At 45.3% G+C, this 19522-nt stretch overlaps 1 long non-coding RNA gene across 1 annotated transcript; it reads right to left on the reverse strand.

Moving 5' to 3' along the window:
- Positions 1–10624: 10624 nt before the first annotated feature.
- Positions 10625–18702, reverse strand: LOC138667702 (uncharacterized). The gene is made up of 3 exons (XR_011318894.1): positions 18679–18702; positions 13846–13946; positions 10625–10652 (listed from the first exon to the last, which is right to left on the reverse strand). It is a non-coding gene; the product is annotated as an uncharacterized lncRNA (long non-coding RNA).
- Between the last annotated feature and the right edge of the window lie 820 nt (positions 18703–19522).

Raw genomic sequence — 19522 nt, forward strand, 5'->3', positions numbered from 1 at the left:
TTTTCCCCTCGCTACTGTGTCCACCCCATCTCCCCACTCACCCCCACAGAATATATCCACTCCCCTTCCGATAGAATAAATCCATCCCCTTCCACACAGAATAAATGCACCCTGCCCCACACATGCTAAATAAATTCCAGCCCCCCCACGTACACCCTGAATAAATCCCCCCAAACACACTGAATAAATCTTCCCCACACACACTGAATAAATCCCCCCACACACACTGAATAAATCCCCCCCACACACACTGAATAAATCCCCCCCACACACACTGAATAAATCCCCCCCACACACACTGAATAAACCCCCCACACACACACACTGAATAAACCCCCCCACACACACTGAATAAATCTCCCCCACACACACTGAATAAATCCCCCCCCACACACACTGAATAAATCCCCCCCCACACACACTGAATAAATCCCCCCCACACACACTGAATAAATCCCCCCAACACACTGAATAAATCCCCCCCCACACACACTGAATAAATCCCCCCACACACACTGAATAAATCCCCCCACACACACTGAATAAATCCCCACACACACTGAATAAATCCCCCCCACACTTAATAAATCCCCCCACACACTTAATAAATCCCCACACACACACTGAATAAATCCCCACACACACACTGAATAAATCCCCCCACACACTTAATAAATCCCCCCCACACTCTGAATAAATCCCCCACACACACACTGAATAAATCCCCCCCACACACACTGAATAAATCCCCCCCACACTTAATAAATCCCCCCACACACTTAATAAATCCCCCACACACACTTAATAAATACCCCCACACACACTGAATAAATCCTCCCACTGAATAAATCCCCCCCAACACACTGATTAAATCCTGACTCCCCCAAACACTGAATAAATATTCCCCATAAACCCGCCCCACGCTGAATCTTCGGTGTCTTCAGCTCCACAACTACAGGAGCACTTACCACCAAGTCTCTTCTTTCTCCTGCGCGCCGGATAGTGACGTCAGCAGCGTGATCACATGACTTGATCACGCTGCTGGCGTCGCTCTGACCCAGCGGTCAGAGCCTCAATTGTACTCGCAGCTGGTAGATGTCTGTGAGTACAATTGATCTCCGGGAGACGGTGCGCTGCAGCTTCTCTGTGCCAGCTGTCAGCTTGACAGTCGGCACAGAGAACAGCTGACTCCCAGTGCGGGGGCGGCAGAATGCAGCCGCCGGGGGAGACACTTTGGACCGCCGCATTAGGCGGCGGCGTTCCACGCGGCACACCCGACCATGTGTCGCGGCACACTAGTGTGCCGCGGAACACTGGTTGAAAATCACTGACCTGGACAACATTATAGTCAACACTACTTCATTTGAAGAATGTCTCCAATGACTAGAACAGGTGTTGAGTCGCCTCCAAAAGCACGGATTAAAGGTGAAACCCCAAAAATTTAATTTGTTCCACACACAGATTGAATACTTCAGCCATGTTGTTTCTGCTGACGGGATGAAACCATCCTGAGAAAAGATCATGGTGATACAGGATTGGCCCACTCCAGAGACTGTGAAAGTTGTCCGAGCGTTTCTGGGATTAACTGGGTATTACCGCCGCTTTTTGAAGAATTTTGCCCTCCGAGCAAGACCATTGCTGGAGCTGTTAATGATAGACTATCTAACCATCGAGCCAGCCCATCAGGGATATGAACATTGTTTAGTAATGGTGGATCATTTCACGAACTTTGCTGTTGTGACTCCAACCAGGGACCAAACTGAGGAATCAGCTGCACATGCAATTTGTAAAAATTTCATTCATCTTTATGGATGTCCGACAAGGATCCATTCTGACCAGGGTGCCTGTTTCTTGGGAAAAGTGATGGAAGAGTTACATCGTATGTACCAGATGGACAAGTCCCACTCCACACCATATCACCCTCAGGGAAACCTGTGCACTATTCAATCAGACATTAATTCAAATGTTGAGAACCCTGGAAGAAGGTCAAAAGCTCGGTGGCCTGAGTATGTATCAGAGTTGGTGTGGATATACAATAATCGAGTGCACTGAACCACATGCTACACCCCCTATTCTCTCTTATTCGGTCGACGAGGACTACCCAAGGACGTTGGTGTCCTCCTGGATTTGAGAACATCGTCATCGCCTGCAGACTTTGCATCGGTTAGTACAAACTAGGCTTTGGGAGTCAGAGCATGCTGAGGGGACCCCACCGCGGGCGACAAATCTTCAGGTCCTTGTCTGTGTCTTAGTGCGAGAAAGATTTCCTCAAATCAAGCTAGAAAATCAGTGGGAAAAGTACCCGTACCGGGTTAAGCGATGATTCAGCTCTGAGGGGCCTGTGTATGAGATTCAGCCTGAAAGAGAACAGAGCTCTCCCACTCGGATAGTTCATCAGAACATGCTTCAGCTTTGTCTATCAAAAGACCCAGTAAGAGCAGAGGAAACCCTAGAGACTCTTGAGCCAGTTCCCAAGATGGTAGAGGAAGAAGAAGATGAAGAAAGTGAGGCACCAAGACTTGGGGCCTTTGAAGAATCTGTTCCTGAGCCTACAGGTGTACCAGTGTCCCCTTCTGTATAGCCTGATATTACCACTCAGGGGAACTTCACTACTCCTTCCAATTTACAACGCTCCCATCAAACAACGGCAGGCAAACCCCCCAATCGTTTTGATCAGGAACATTTTATTTGGCAGCAAAATGTACCAGGGAAAAGAAGACGGCCATGTGTTTCACAAGAACCCTCGCCCATGGAATGGTGAGCTAAAGGAGTAGGGAAATGTAGGAAGATGGACCAGAATAGTAGTCTCTCTTGTGCGTCTGGTTCGGAACTGTCCGGACTGTCACCATTGTTGCCGGGGGAAGCACTTTCTGACCGGAGTAGACTTTTGCACCTGACTGCTGGGGCGGGTGTGATATAAAAGAGGCTGCGGTCATGGAAATGGGGCTTTTGGCAGGTACCCAGCGTGTGCTTGTACTACTTTGGCTGTGCAGCAGACCTTTCCCCGTTCAGCACCTCGTGGGATTTTCCAGCCACCATCATCCAGGAACCAGAGACTGACAAGTTAGTCCTCTATTTCAGCCATTGCAATTACTTTATTGCTATATATATATATATATATATATATATATATATATATATATATATATATAGTGGGCCTGTATGTTTACACCCCCAGTCTCCCTGCGTGGAGTATTCACTGTTGAGACATTTACATATATAAAACCCGTTAACTCTTGCTCTGCCTCCTGCTCGTCACTGCATCCCATGTTCCTGCTAGTACCTTACACAGGAGTGTCGGGGAACAGCAGGGAGATCCTGCAGACACTTCCCCGTCATTGAAAGATGCTCACGAGCCAGCACTTGTATCATCAATTAAAGATTGATGGACGAGGCCGTTGTTGCTTTTACTACTAGGCTGGAAATTAGGGAGCTCACAGTGAACTTATAGTATATGCACATCTGATTACAATGCATGGAATATACAGTACAGACCAAAAGTTTGGACACACCTTCTCATTTAAAGATTTTTCTGTATTTCCATGACTATGAAAATTGTAAATTCACACTGAAGGCATCAAAACTATGAATTAACACATGTGGAATTATATACTTAACAAAAAGTGTGAAACAACTGAAATTATGTCTTATATTCTAGGTTCTTCAAAGTAGCCACCTTTTGCTTTGATGACTGCTTTGCCCACTCTTGGCATTTTCTTGATGAGCTTCAAGAGGTAGTCATCAGGAATGGTTTTCACTTCACAGGTGTGCCCTGTCAGGTTTAATAAGTGGGATTTCATGCCTTATAAATGGGGTTGGGACCATCAGTTGTGTTGTGCAGAAGTCTGGTGGGTACACAGCTGATAGTCCTACTGAATAGAATGTTAGAATTTGTATTATGGCAAGAAAAAAGCAGCTAAGTAAAGAAAACTGAGTGGCCATCATTACTTTAAGAAATGAAGGTCAGTCAGTTCGAAAAATTGGGAAAACTTTGAAAGTGTCCCCAAGTGCAGTGGCAAAAACCATCAAGTGCTACAAAAAACTGGCTCACATGAGGACTGCCCTAGGAAAGGAAGACCAAGAGTCACCTCTGCTTCTGAAGATAAGTTTATCTGAGTCACCAGCCTCAGAAATCGCAGGTTAACAGCAGCTCAGAATAGAGACCAGGTCAATGACACACAGAGTTCTAGCAGCAGACACATCTCTACAACAACTGTTAAGAGGAGACTTTGTGCATCAGGCCTTCATGGTAAAGTAGCTGCTAGAAAACCACTGCTAAGGACAGGCAACAAGCAGAAGTGACTTGTTTGGGCTAAAGAACACAAGGAATGGACATTAGACCAGTGGAAATCTGTGCTTTGGTCTGATTAGTCCAAATTTGAGATCTTTGGTTCCAACCACCGTGTCTTTGTGCGACACAGAAAAGGTGAACGGATGGACTCTACATGCCTGGTTCCCACCGTGAAGCATGGAGGAGGAGGTGTGATGGTGACACTGTTGGGGATTTATTCAAAATTGAAGGCATACTGAAGCAGCATGGCTACCACAGCATCTTGCAGCGGCATGCTATTCCATTCGGTTTGCGTTTAGTTGGACCATCATTTATTTTTCAACAGGACAATGACCCCAAACACACGTCCAGGCTGTGTAAGGGCTATTTGACCAAGAAGGAGAGTGATGGGTTGCTACGTCAGATGACCTGGCCTCCACAGTCACCAGACCTGAACCCAATCGAGATGGTTTGGGGTGAGCTGGACAACAGAGTGAAGGCAAAAGGGCCAACAAGTGCTAAGCATCTCTGGGAACTCATTCAAGATTGTTGGAAGACCATTCCTGGTGACTACCTCTTGAAGCTCATCAAGAGAATGCCAAGAGTGTGCAAAGCAGTCATCAAAGCAAAAGGTGGCTACTTTGAAGAACCTAGAATATAAGACATATTTTCAGTTGTTTCACACTTTTTTGTTAAGTATATAATTCCACATTTGTTAATTCATAGCTTTGATGCCTTCAGTGTGAATGTGCAATTTTCATAGTTGTGAAAATACAGAAAAATCTTTAAATGAGGTGTGTCCAAACTTTTGGTTTGTACTGTATATATATATATATATATATATATATATATATATATACAGTGGGGCAAAAAAGTATTTAGTCAGTCAGCAATAGTGCAAGTTCCACCACTTAAAAAGATGAGAGGCGTCTGTAATTTACATCATAGGTAGACCTCAACTATGGGAGACAAACTGAGAAAAAAAAATCCAGAAAATCACATTGTCTGTTTTTTTAACATTTTATTTGCATATTATGGTGGAAAATAAGTATTTGGTCAGAAACAAAATTTCATCTCAATACTTTGTAATATATCCTTTGTTGGCAATGACAGAGGTCAAACGTTTTCTGTAAGTCTTCACAAGGTTGCCACACACTGTTGTTGGTATGTTGGCCCATTCCTCCATGCAGATCTCCTCTAGAGCAGTGATGTTTATGGCTTTTCGCTTGGCAACACAGACTTTCAACTCCCTCCAAAGGTTTTCTATAAGGGTTGAGATCTGGAGACTGGCTAGGCCACTCCAGGACCTTGAAATGCTTCTTACGAAGCCACTCCTTCGTTGCCCTGGCGGTGTGCTTTGGATCATTGTCATGTTGAAAGACCCAGCCACATTTCATCTTCAGTGCCCTTGCTGATGGAAGGAGGTTTGCACTCAAAATCTCACGATACATGGCCCCATTCATTCTTTCATGTACCCGGATCAGTCGTCCTGGCCCCTTTGCAGAGAAACAGCCCCAAAGCATGATGTTTCCACCACCATGCTTTACAGTAGGTATGGTGTTTGATGGATGCAACTCAGTATTCTTTTTCCTCCAAACACGACAAGTTGTGTTTCTACCAAACAGTTCCAGTTTGGTTTCATCAGACCATAGGACATTCTCCCAAAACTCCTCTGGATCATCCAAATGCTCTCTAGCAAACTTCAGACGGGCCCGGACATGTACTGGCTTAAGCAGTGGGACACGTCTGGCACTGCAGGATCTGAGTCCATGGTGGCGTAGTGTGTTACTTATAGTAAGCCATGTTACATTGGTCCCAGCTCTCTGCAGTTCATTCACTAGGTCCCCCCGCGTGGTTCTGGGATTTTTGCTCACCGTTCTTGTGATCATTCTGACCCCACGGTGTGGGATTTTGCGTGGAGCCCCAGATCGAGGGAGATTATCAGTGGTCTTGTATGTCTTCCATTTTCTAATTATTGCTCCCACTGTTGATTTCTTCACTCCAAGCTGGTTGGCTATTGCAGATTCAGTCTTCCCAGCCTGGTGCAGGGCTACAATTTTGTTTCTGGTGTCCTTTGACAGCTCTTTGGTCTTCACCATAGTGGAGTTTGGAGTCAGACTGTTTGAGGGTGTGCACAGGTGTCTTTTTATACTGATAACAAGTTTAAACAGGTGCCATTACTACAGGTAATGAGTGGAGGAAAGAGGAGACTCTTAAAGAAGAAGTTACAGGTCTGTGGGAGCCAGAAATCTTGATTGTTTGTTTCTGACCAAATACTTATTTTCCACCATAATATGCAAAAAAAATGATAAAAAAACAGACAATGTGATTTTCTGGATTTTTTTTTCTCAGTTTGTCTCCCATAGTTGAGGTCTACCTATGATGTAAATTACAGACGCCTCTCATCTTTTTAAGTGGTGGAACTTGCACTATTGCTGACTGACTAAATACTTTTTTGCCCCACTGTATATTCCAGTACAGTCACCACCAAGCTTCCCAACAAAACAGCTGTCACCATCGATCGCTGGATCAGGCTGATTGGACACCCAACAGGTAGCGTATGGCTTCAGGGGTGCAGTTTATAGAGCAGCTTATTGAGCAAGAGGAGCAATTACATTTTATATATTTAATCCACAAAATAGGCAGTGTTTATAAACAATATACCAAACATGTTACTAAATGGCAACAAAATAATACAGTATATACAATCACATAAAATAAAAGGATAAACAAAAAAATTGTACTAAACCTGTGTCACCAAATTGCTCAACGCTTATCGGAGAGAAGCACTCCTTATAGCAGGGTTCCCCAACTCCAGTCCTCAAGAGCCACTGACAGGTCATGTTTTCAGGATTTCCTTAGTATTGCACAGGTGATAATTGCATCAATTGGACAGGCAAGCATTCAATCTCCTGTGCAATACTAATGAAAACCTGAAACACTGCCTTAGAGCAACGGACAGAACCACAAAGCAATGTGTCTTCCTGGACTGGCAAATGACAAAAACCGAAACTTTGATTTTATTAGCTCAAGGTTACGCCCATATACCTCCCCTTGAGGGTCTCATATGGGGGACTGGTTGTGGGATGTGGCTAGGTCTTTAGGAAATTAAGAGATCCCCATCTTTCAGGATATTTTCACCCCTAAAGGTCTCAGACAGGATATATTATTCCCCCAAAAAACTAAGAACCTCATGTTCAATAGTATATATTTTTGCCTAGCGGCACTAGATCAATGTATAATTTTTGGAGGTGCGGTCCATTCTCTTTTTCAGTATATTGCAGGATATATTACTGCCTATTTCCTATCATGATGTTATTTTTCTATAGATACAAAACATGGCATGTATATCGACATCCATCTGTTTGATAATAATTTGGAGGTGTTAGGGCAGCCTCACACTGATCTTAGTGCATGCGTTATGTTCATCACAACGCCGAAAATATATCTCCCATAAATATCAGTCCTATGCAAACCCCAATATTCATAACTGAACACTGGCTCCAGAATGTCTGAAATATTTCCTAAACAGAGGAAGCTCCTTATTCTGAAGGTGTACTTCTCCGTCTTTGAGTATACAAATCTTAGACTTGGTGGCTTGCTGTCAGTAGATAGCCTGCTGTAATTACCTGTTTATTGCTAGAGGTCTTCAATAGGGATTTCAGTGCGAGCTTTTGTTCACTTCCTAGGTTATAATTAATCCAATATGTTCAATATGAGGGTGATCTTGAGATGTCTTCATAGATTTTTACACTTTTATCTATAACTGGAGACTATATGGGGGCTCACACTGTACATATGGGGCTATGCAGGATCTCATACTGTATATAGGGGGCTATGCAGGGGATCATACTGTATATAGTGGCTATCTGGGGGTTCATACTGATACAGAGGCTGTTTGCGGGTTCATACTTTATATAAGGGTGTCATAATTTAGATAGGAGGCTATGTGGGGGCTCATACAGCACGCAAGGGGCTATGTTTGTGTTCACACTATATGCAGGAGACTATGTGGGTTCTCACATTGTATACAAGGGGCTATGTGGGGGCTCATAGTGTATATACTGGGGCTATGTGGGGGCTCATACTTTATCCAGGGGGCTTTGTGGGGGCTCATAATGTATGAAGGGGGGGCTGTGTGCGGGCTCATACAGCATATAGTGGGCTGTGTGTGGTCTCACATAGCATATAGGGGGATGTGAGCATACTTAATTATGGTCAATATTAAGTGATACAATTAATATTAATATATAATATAATTAATATGTTAATATTAATATTGAGCAGAATTAATTTCAGCCTATTGGTTTGGCCCTCTATAACAGTCACGGTCTCTCATGTGGCCTCTCAGGAAAATTAATTGCCCACTTCTGATCTTTCTGGTTAGGCCCCAGTAGAAAAAGAATCGAGAAGCTTCTCAGTAAAAGGTATTCCTATTGCTGACAATAAAACCATTCTGGCAGACAGAAGAAAAAGGTGGGAGTCCTGGAGGTAGAGATAAGGTAACTCTTATCCATCAGACATTTATAGCATATCCTATGCATATAGCATACATTTCTTTAATTACATTTTCTTATGCTCAGGTGTCTGCTGCAACGTAAGTACAGGTTGGCCCAAAATTAGGTGTACAGATGAATAAATGAAATTCTCTTTCCATAAAATGGCTTCTGGTGGAGGAGCATGTGACCAGACCAGTCCACTGGCCTCTTGTGAGGTGTCTAGGCCAACCCTGATTGGCATGTCACCCAACTTCACACCAATGGGCTTTTTTAGGGAGTAGTAAAGAATACCTTTTTAGATGAAGCCCCAGACAATGGACAAACCAAGAATTCACCCTTAATCATTTATAAACAATGATGCAGGCTGGACTTCATGTCATACTGTGTGTGACCGTGTATTGGACAGGTTCAATGAATGCTGCAACTTTGATGGAAGACATTTTGAGCACTTACGAGATTAAACAATGTTAAAGTAATTGTTATGGTGATATATAAGTGCGTAAAATAAAGAATTGTAATAAACAATGTAATAAAATGCAAATAAACTTATTTAGTTTTGTAAAGGCACACACACTATGTGTCTTTCAATGGATCACCACACGTGAAACGTAGGACAGCCATGGAATGCACGGGCACCACAGTGCTCGAGGAAAAGAGGAGCAGGACCTGGCAGATCACGTGACGGCCGGAAAGGCGCCAGGGTGCGGAGCCAAGCTGCGAGAACGGATGAGAACCGACAGCTAGGTGAACGCTGGGTACGTAGTCAGGAAAGCCAAGGTCAGAAGCCGGGAAGACGAGCAGTGGCCAGGGATGAGACAGAACGATGGAGGGGGACAAGCTGAGGTCGGTAGCACAGGACAAAAGAACAAGACAGAGAGTGGTCAAAGACTGAGCCAGGGGTCAGAACTAGAGAGTAAAGAGCGGTACCGAATCAAGAGGCAGAAACAGAAACAGAGTCTAAGCCGGGTCATACACTGGATACACAAGCACACAGAGGCACAGTGATATCAGAACAATAACCTGGGTCAACAACTCAAGCCGGGTAAGCAAAAGTATCACTGACACAGAACCAGGCCAGCAGCAGACGTAAATAGCCCTCCCTAAACCAAAAAGAGGCTAAACAAGATTAACCCCTACCTGACCGGGCCTGGAGAAAAACCCCGTCCTGTGTCATGACTAGTTCTGTGCAAGTGTGTATAATTACTGATATAATCTGTTGTGATAAATTTAATTGCTTCAGCTGGATGCCTACTTTTGTTCCACAATTGATAAGCATGAGAACCTCAAGCTAGATAGACACCCTCATAATCATATAAAGAACAGAGTAAAATCACAGACACCTGGTAAGAAACAGCGTGCATATTTCAGTATATATTTCAAATTAGAATAAATGTTAAACACATTCCCTTTAAGGATAAAAGGAATTAAAATGAACAAAAACAATATTAAGTTAGGAAGCTACCGCAGTGTATAAGATAAAGCCTAAATTGTCCAGCAGATGGCAGCAGGATCTAAATTGCTCTATAAAATGGGATCTAAATGCTATTGTTTTTCCTTGTGGACAGTGACAACAAGCCAAGTCCTCTTCCTCTTAAAGAGGCAATTTGCATCTGTAAAATGGGAAAGACCCAGGACTTATCGGAACATTCCAAAAATGATTTGCTTATAACTGGAAGCTTTGTAGTGCCTATGAAAATAATATCTGATCTTTTTATTCTAGTAATTACTGTGTAATAATACACCTTGGTTACACATGCGATCTTGAAGTTAACATACCATCACTGTATTTTCCCTTTATTGGATGTATTGTAGCAGACTTTGCTTATACTTCTAGGTATTCCCATCAACCGTTCCTCTACATTCTGTGGCCTGCTTTTTCCAATCTGAAAAATTATAAAGCAGAAAGGTTTTACTAAAATGGAAACATTGGGTTTCACGCTCAGGTAGTAGGTAGTGCTCACACAGTCATGCAGTTTATTTGTCCAAGCAGACAGATTTATTAAAGTTCATAAATATTTTCCAGAAAACAGATAAACGGCCTTCTGTCATAAGACAAAATAAAATATTCCATACAGTGGTACAGGGCTCATCCCTTCACAATATTGTCCAGATTCTCACCACACAGTGTGACCAGAGGTAACAGGTCTCTCCAGCTCCCACAGAGACAAGATCTTAAGGTACCGTCACACTAAACGATATCGCTAGCGATCCGTGACGTTGCAGCGTCCTGGATAGCGATATCGTTCAGTTTGTCAGGCAGCAGCGATCAGAATCCTGCTGTGATGTCGTTGGTCGCTGCAGAAAGTCCAGCACTCTATTTCGTCGCTGGACTTCCTGCTGACATCGCTGAATCGGCGTGTGTGACGCCGATTCAGCGATGTCTTCGCTGGTAACCAGGGTAAACATCGGGTTACTAAGCGCAGGGCCGCGCTTAGTAACCCAATGTTTACCCTGGTTACCAGCGTAAAAGTAAAAAAAAAACAAACACTACATACTTACCTTCCGGTGTCTGTCCCTCGGCGCTCTGCTTCTCTGCCCTGTGTAAGCACAGCGGCCGGAAAGCAGAGCGGTGACGTCACTGCTGTGCTTTCCGGCCGCTGTGCTTACACAGGGCAGAGAAGCAGAGCGCCGAGGGACAGACAGCGGAAGGTAAGTATGTAGTGGTTTTTTTTTTTAACTTTTACGCTGGTAACCAGGGTAAACATCGGGTTACTAAGTGCGGCCCTGCGCTTAGTAACCGGATGTTTACCCTGGTTACCGGCATAGTTGGTCGCTGGAGAGCTGTCTGTGTGACAGCTCTCCAGCGACCAAACAGCGACGCTGCAGCGATCCGGATCGTTGTCGGTATCGCTGCAGCGTCGCTTAGTGTGACGGTACCTTTAGGGATGTTTCCACCTCAACACACAGACCCAAATACCAGAGATGTTTACACCTCTACTCCCAGCCAAGGAACAAGCAACTCAGCTGCCCTTTTAAACCAGCTGCAACACCTTGATTGGAGAGGGGGAATGACTACTTCCGCCCATCTCATCTAATCATTCCTAACAAACCTGGACTTATATTTTGGTTGTATTAACCCTCTCAGTGCCTCCTATCTAGCTGCCTGTCTACATTTGCACCCCTTCTGCCCCAAGCCGGGAGCTGGGCACCTGTACCCAAGCAATCATGAACCCCATCCCGCCAAGGCTTGACCAAGCTGATATGACATAGCTATGGAGCTTGCTTTTCATTGGTTGTTAAACTTATAGAGGCCCCACTAACCCTTTCCAACACTTCATAGGGTCCCCGCCACTTGACAAGGAACTTGCTCCCCCCAATGGGCAACAACACCCGCACTTGTTCCCCAGGTTTAAATAGTTTCACCTGTTTCACCCGAGTTAACGGACTATACTCCTTGCATCGTGCCTTGAGGAAGCACTCAGATATAGGGCTCCTTCTTCTGGGTGACCCTGACATGTGAAATCAGGTCCCCTTGACTGCTCAGGGAGTTCTATAGCCCCTTACCACTAGGCTCTCTGGGTCATTTGCATTCTAGGGATCTTCTTGGGTAACCCAGCTTTGCACAGTCATAGGTAGTGAGAGGATAAATTAGTTCCGTACCACTCTTTCCACCATCTGTGCCAGAAAGCAGGTCTCATGCTGCAGCCATTTTTGTACCAGGTGTAACAAGTCGAACATCTGGGATGAGGGAGGGTTCTTTTGGTAGCGCCAGAGGTGCCCCCATTGTGTCCAAACTGCCAGGGTTATGCCCAAACATACTATAATTTCTGCCTTCAGATTTTCATACTCCTTGGCATCCTGCATGGCAAGGTCATAATACACCTTCTGTGATTCCCCAGTGAGATACGGCATCAGGACCTCCACCCATTTCTCTGGGGGTAGTTTATTCTTGTCTGCCACTCTTTCAAAGAGAATCAGAAAAGCCTCAACGTTGTCTTACAAAGTCATTTTCTGCAAGGCCTCCCATACTGTTCACCTGACATTCCATCTCCCTGGCCTGGACAGTTTCTGAAGGAGAGCCATGTGCTGCTAGTGCTGCTGCTGAACCTGTACGATCTGCCGCTGTTGCTGCTGTAGAAGCTGCTGCTTTAACTTCTGCTGCTGCTGTTGATACTGCTGGATCAGAAGTTTGTTGGTCTCCTGTTTGGTCTGCTGCTGGGTGAACAAATAAGTTATGTAAAAAATCATACAATGTGATTTTCTGGTTTTTATTTTTAGATTCTGTATTTCACAGTTGAAGTGTACCTACGATAAAAATTACAGACCTCTCCATTATTTGTAGGTGGAAAAACTTGAAACACGACAAAATTGGTATTGTATCAAATACCGGTACTTATTTATCCCCACTGTATATTTACAGCGGATGAAATAAGTACTGAACACGTCACAATTTTTTAAAGTAAATATATTTCTAAAGGTGCTCTTGACATGAAATTCTCACCACTGTGTAAATATATACTATTTTCTCCACAAGATTATTTCTTGTCTACATTAGTGAAGTTAGGTTCTTCCTGACAGAAAGAAACCAACCAGATCCTACTAGATTGTAAGACCTTTGATGCAGCGATGCCAAGATATGTTGAGTGGATGGCTGTTAAGATGATAGAGTTCACATTCAGATATTAAAACCTGACAATTCTAAAATCTCTTTGGACAGAAGTGTCTTCCCAAGTGTTAGTCACGTAGTGACTGACATGTAGGCATCGGTTCATCAAAGTGGGTTCTCCGGAATTCTGGTGCAAAACACTTGAGCAACTAGAGGAGGTGCAAAGATTTTTGTGCTGGTTTCGCCCAGCTCTAAAACGGGTGTGACACCGCAGCTTGTTTAACTCATAACAAGCGGAGGTGTTCTTTAGTACACAAATGTTACCCACCTGCCTGGAGTCTGAGGTGTACATTACTTTCAGACTCACTTGATTAATGGAAAGGCATGCATCACCTAATGAATCAGATGCCTTTGACTCCAACATGCCCCATCATCAAGACTGGCACAAACATCACTGTTCACCTTAAAGAGGAGCTGTCACCCAGAAAAAAGTGGCTAGTTTTTATTTTTATTTTATTCCTGCTGCTCACCTGAGTATTTTTTGTTTTAAAATTCTGAAGAAATCTGTTCATGATCTTTACCAGGGGTGTGTGGCTCACAGGACTCTCAAGGGGCATGACTATAGGCTGATCTATAAAAAAGCAGACAAGGACTGGAAAAAATGTGCACAATATATATCTCCGTAACCAATTTTTTAAGAAACAAAAAATACCCCACAATACTCAGCAAAGCAGTGAGGAAAAAACGAGCCAAAACGGGCCATTTTTGAGCTCGTAAAAGATCTTCTTTAAAGGGAACCTGTCTACAGATTTATGTTCCTCAAGCCACCAGCAGCATGACTTGCAGCCTACCTGCATGACTACATCCAGGTACATCTGCTGCCCCCAGAACTGTCAATCACCTGTATTGGCGCTGAATCTTTTTAACAATTTTTTTGTGTTATCAGCTGACAGGTTCCCTTTAACAAGAGGTTCTTCAGGAACTTCAGTGTGTTTTATGCAGAAGTGATGTAAAGCAACATCGGACCTCAGATGCTGCACACCTTCTGTTAATAACATGAGTTTTGTACATAGCATATCTAAGGTGTAAATGTTGTTTCAGGTCAATTTGAAGTTGTCTTTATATTCCTTTGTCTGTATGAACCAAGCTCTGTTGTTATGATGTTACTGCGGCAGTCAAAACACGAAGACTGGCGCAGCGGTGGAGAATTGGCGCTGGACCTGGGGAGGGTGAGAATAATATCCTTTGTGATTTGACATTGCATTAAATATTTGGTGTCCACTTTTCTAACAGTGGAAAACTCCTTTAAAAGTAGAGGGGAGCAAGCAAGAGCCAACAATTATTTGGTGAACTTGTCACTATCCATATAGCCTAAATATACGAACATCAGGCTGCGGCGCCTCTAATAGACATATAAGCTGTGTCTGCTTAACATAGGTATTTAGTAAATGACCCTACAGATACATACTGTCTCGTTTCTCTGTTTTTGCAGGAGTACAATACGGTGTCAGAGAAGACAACTAATCCATTTATTTGATACAGTAGACTATAGATGTAATAGTTTACTGACATCAGGCTCTGAATCTAATACAGTAATAATTACAGTTGTAATAAACAGGTCATCTCTCAGCCAGTAATTGTGTAAGAGTCAGGGATACTCTTATATTATGTCATACAATATAGGAATGTGTATTGATGCCCACACCTAGTGTTGAGCGATACCTTCCGATATTCAGAAATATCGGTATCCGATTGGATCGGCCAATATCCAAAAAATATCGGATATCGCCGATACCCGACACCAATGCAAGTCAATGGGACCCAAGTATCGGAATTAAAATAAGCCCTTTCTGTCATTGACATCCTGTTCCGGAGGGGAGAAGAGGGTGAGCGGTGTGTGGGCAGAGACTGCATGACTGTGTGGGACCGTGGGGGGTCTGTGCGGGCCTGCAGGGGGTCTGTGCAGGCCTGCCAGGGGTCTGTATGGGCCTCTCGGGGGTATGTGTGGCCGGCCAGGGGTCTGTACGGGCCTCTCGGGGGTCTGTGCGGCCTGACGGGGATATGTACGGGCCTCTCGGGGGGTCTGTGTGGCCTGCCGGTGGTCTGTGTGGCCTGCCGGGGGTCTGTACGGGCCTCTCTGGGGTCTGTGTGGCCTGCCAGGGATCTGTACGGGCCTCTCGGTGGGTCTGTGCAGCCTGTCGGGGGTCTGTGCGGCCTGCTGGGGGTCTGTACGGGCCTCTCTTGGGTCTGTCCGGCCTGCCGGGGGTCTGTACGGGCCTCTCTGGGGTCTCTGCGGCCTGCCGGGGGTCTGTACGGGCCTCTCTAGGGTCGGTGCATGTGTGCAGGCATCGTCTGATGGGACTACTAGTCCCATCGGGCTATGCCTGCTACAATGGCAGTGATTGACATATTAGCCAATTATGGAACAGTAGTAGTCCCATCATCCGGCTAATGTGTTGAATGTAAAAAAAAAAAAACATACATACTGCATACATCATATATACTACTTACATACTATATTAGGGGTCGAGTTCCCGCCTCTGCACAGGGGAAAATTTCGGGTTATCTCCACTGCGGTCTCCCATTCTTCTCCTGCCGCAGTAGAGCCTGCTCGGCAGAGACATAGGTCCCAGCATCTTGCTAGGTCTGACTCTGTACGAAGAGTTACTGCTGCTTTTCCTGCTTCTGCCATTGAAGTCAGTGCTGGGCAGTGGCAAGCAGACGCTTCTAGGACTAAGTCCTGCTTTTCTCGTTCTGAGCATGCCCAGAGTAAGATCTCTCAGTGGAGATAGAGGGTCACATGTTCAGATACTGTAGCTAAATCCATTGGTCCTTCTAGGAAGGTCCTGTAGGTGCTCAGGCTCTGTAGCAGCTTCTCATTGGTCCTTCTAGGAGGGTCCTGTACGTGCTGCAACTATTTAAGGCTCGCACGGCCATGCGCTAGTATCTTTCTAAGTTATGTGCTTTGCGCCTGTGTGGTCATGTAAGACTGTGTTCAGGAACCCGGCTGAAATAAGCCCCTAGAATGCTGGCACCTTTGGCAAGGAGATTGTGTTTGTATGTATTCAGGGACCAGGCTGAAATAAGCCCCTAGAATGCTGGCACCTCCGGCGAGGAGTTTTGTGTGCGTGCATGACCACTGACTGCTCTCTTTTGGGTAGTTAGCCTGTGCCTCTGTGAAAGTCTAACAGGGCGCAGTGCTTTGCTTTCACGGCTACTCTGTAAAGTAACAGAGCTAGTTCATACCGCCATATAGTGCCGCCGTTTGCTAGCAGCAGGTTCTCCTGCACGGTGGACCCCGGGCTGCAAACGCATCAACTACAGTAAAACATCTATATTTATTCGGTGCGTTCCGCTAGCCCTATCAGTATACTAGCGCCGGGGTCTGGCTAGCAAATGGTGGACGATCAGCGTCTACAGCAGTACATCCAGCAGCTGGAGGGTAGGTTGGCGGCTCTTGAGCGTACAACCTCAGCTGTGGATGTCACTGCTGTCGCTGTTCAGGCTGCAAGTGTAGCTGCAGCCAGTTTGTCCGCTGCCACCCCTGCTCCGACTATATCCCATCTCCCGCTTCCAGACAAGTTTGCTGGTGACAGTAAGCTATGTCGGGGATTCGTGAGCCAGTGCTCCATACACCTCGAGCTCCTGGCTGCACGTTTTCCTACAGAACTGGTGAGAGTGGGATTCATTATATCTCTTTTGTCGGGCAGGGCGTTGGAGTGGGCAATGCCGCTTTGGGAGCGTGATGATCGTGTGGTACAGAGTGCTCCTCTCTTCCTGGATGCTCTGAGGCAGGTCTTTTTGGGACCTCGTGTCACCCACGATAACACGCTCCAATTGTTGGCAATTACTCAGGGTCCGTCCATGGTCAGCCAGTTTGCCATCCAATTCCAGACTCTAGCCTCTGAGCTAGAATGGCCAGATAAAGTCATTATTCTGGTGTTCTGGAAAGGACTGGCAGATCATGTAAAGGACGCCTTAGCCAGTAGGGAGATTCCCGCCACACTGGAGGAGCTCATTTCCATATCTACCCGCATCGACCGCCGTTTTAACGAGCAGAGGTTGGAGCGGACCCAGTGTAGGCAGAGGTTTCGGCTGGCTCCCACCTTTGCCAAACCTCTAGAATCTCCTGTTTTGGCATCCGACTCCCATGAGGCCATGGAGGTTTCTCGAGTGGGACCTAGGTCTCAGACCGCTCGAGTACCTGTGGTGTGTAAAAATTGCCAACAACTGGGACATTACGCTAATCGATGTCCACGGCGGTCGGGAAACGATCGTGTCTAGTGACCATAGGAGGGGGTTCACTAGACACAGTGGCATTTTCCTCCAAGTTGTCTTTTAAAGTGGAGTGGAGCCTGCTCGGCAGAGACATAGGTCCCAGCGTCTTGCTAGGTCTGACTCTGTACAAAGAGTTACTGCTGCTTTTCCTGCTTCTGCCATTGAAGTCAGTGCTGGGCAGCGGCGAGCAGACGCTTCTAGGACTAAGTCCTGCTTTTCTCGTTCTGAGCATCCCCAGAGTAAGATCTCTCAGTGTAGATCGAGGGTCACGTGTTCAGATACTGCAGCTAAATCCATTGGTCCTTGTAGGAAGGTCCTGTAGGTGCTCAGGCTCTGTAGCAGCTTCTCATTGGTCCTTCTAGGAGGGTCCTGTACGTGCTGCAACTATTTAAGGCTCGCACGGCCATGCGCTAGTATCTTTCTAAGTTATGTGCTTTGCGCCTGTGTGGTCATGTAAGACTGTGTTCAGGGACCCGGCTGAAATAAGCCCCTAGAATGCTGGCACCTCTGGTGAGGAGATTGTGTTTGTATGTATTCAGGGACCAGGCTGAAATAAGCCCCTAGAATGCTGGCACCTCCGGCGAGGAGTTTTGTGTGCGTGCATGACCACTGACTGCTCTCTTTTGGGTAGTTAGCTTGTGCCTCTGTGAAAGTCTAACAGGGCACAGTGCTTTGCTTTCACGGCTACTCTGTAAAGTAACAGAGCTAGTTCATACCGCCATATAGTGCCGCCGTTTGCTAGCAGCAGGTTCTCCTGCACGGTGGACCCCGGGCTGCGAATGCATCAATTACAGTAAAACATCTATATTTATTCGGTGCGTTCCGCAAGCCCTTACATACTACATACATACTACATACATACATACATACTACATACAGTATATACTACATACATACATACATACATACTACATACATACATGCACACTACATACATACATACAACATACATACATACTACATACATACTACATACATACATACTACATACATACTGTATACATACTGCATACAATACATTCATACAGTACATACAATACATACATGCAGACATACAGTACATATAACATAGATTACATACTCACCATCACTTGTCATTTTGATCCCCGATGCCAGTGTCATCTGTAAAAAAAAGATTAAAATAACAAACAACCAATATAGGGTTGAGCGAAACGGATCGGACATTTTCATAAATTGCTGACTTTTGGCAAAGTCGGGTTTCGTGAAACCCGACCCGATCCCACTGTGGGATCGGCCATGAGGTTGGCGATCTGCGTGTCAAAGTCGCGTTTCATATGACACTTTAAGCACCATTTCTCAGCCAATGAAGGTGCACTCAGAGTGTGGGCAGCTTGATGACATAGGTCTCGGTCCCCACCATCTTAGAGAAGGGCATGGCAGTGATTGGCTTGCTTTCTGCGGCGTCACAGGGGCTATAAAGGGGAGTGCACGCCGACCGCCATCTTACTTCTGCCGATCTGAGCATAGGGAGAGGTTGCTGCAGCTTTGTCAGAAGCAGGGATATACTTAGGGAGGGAATATTAACCCATAAACCGCTTGTGCTGTAGCAATTTCCACTGTCCAACACCACCTTTTCTTTGCAGGGACAGTGTTTTTTTTTGGGGGGTGCATCAGCTCTGTAGCTTCTTAGGCTGCATTCTAAAGCTCCCTGATAGCTGTATTGCTGTGTGTACGCCGCTGTGCAAACCAACTGCTTTTTTCCTGTTGCTTCTTTCTGCACAGTTATCTTGTTTCTTTGTCCATACTGTTTTGTGTGCAGCAGTCCTTTTTATTGCTGCCATACTTGTCCTTTGATCATTGTAGGGAGACTACAGCCCTTGTATTTTTTGATATATCTGCCACCCACGTTCTGCTTTGTACATTGTGTGGTGTCACACACAGGGTCTGTTTTTTCCTGCAGTCTCCCAC

Source organism: Ranitomeya imitator, chromosome 2 (assembly GCF_032444005.1).
Source record: "Ranitomeya imitator isolate aRanImi1 chromosome 2, aRanImi1.pri, whole genome shotgun sequence".
Classification (NCBI taxonomy): Eukaryota; Metazoa; Chordata; class Amphibia; order Anura; family Dendrobatidae; genus Ranitomeya; species Ranitomeya imitator.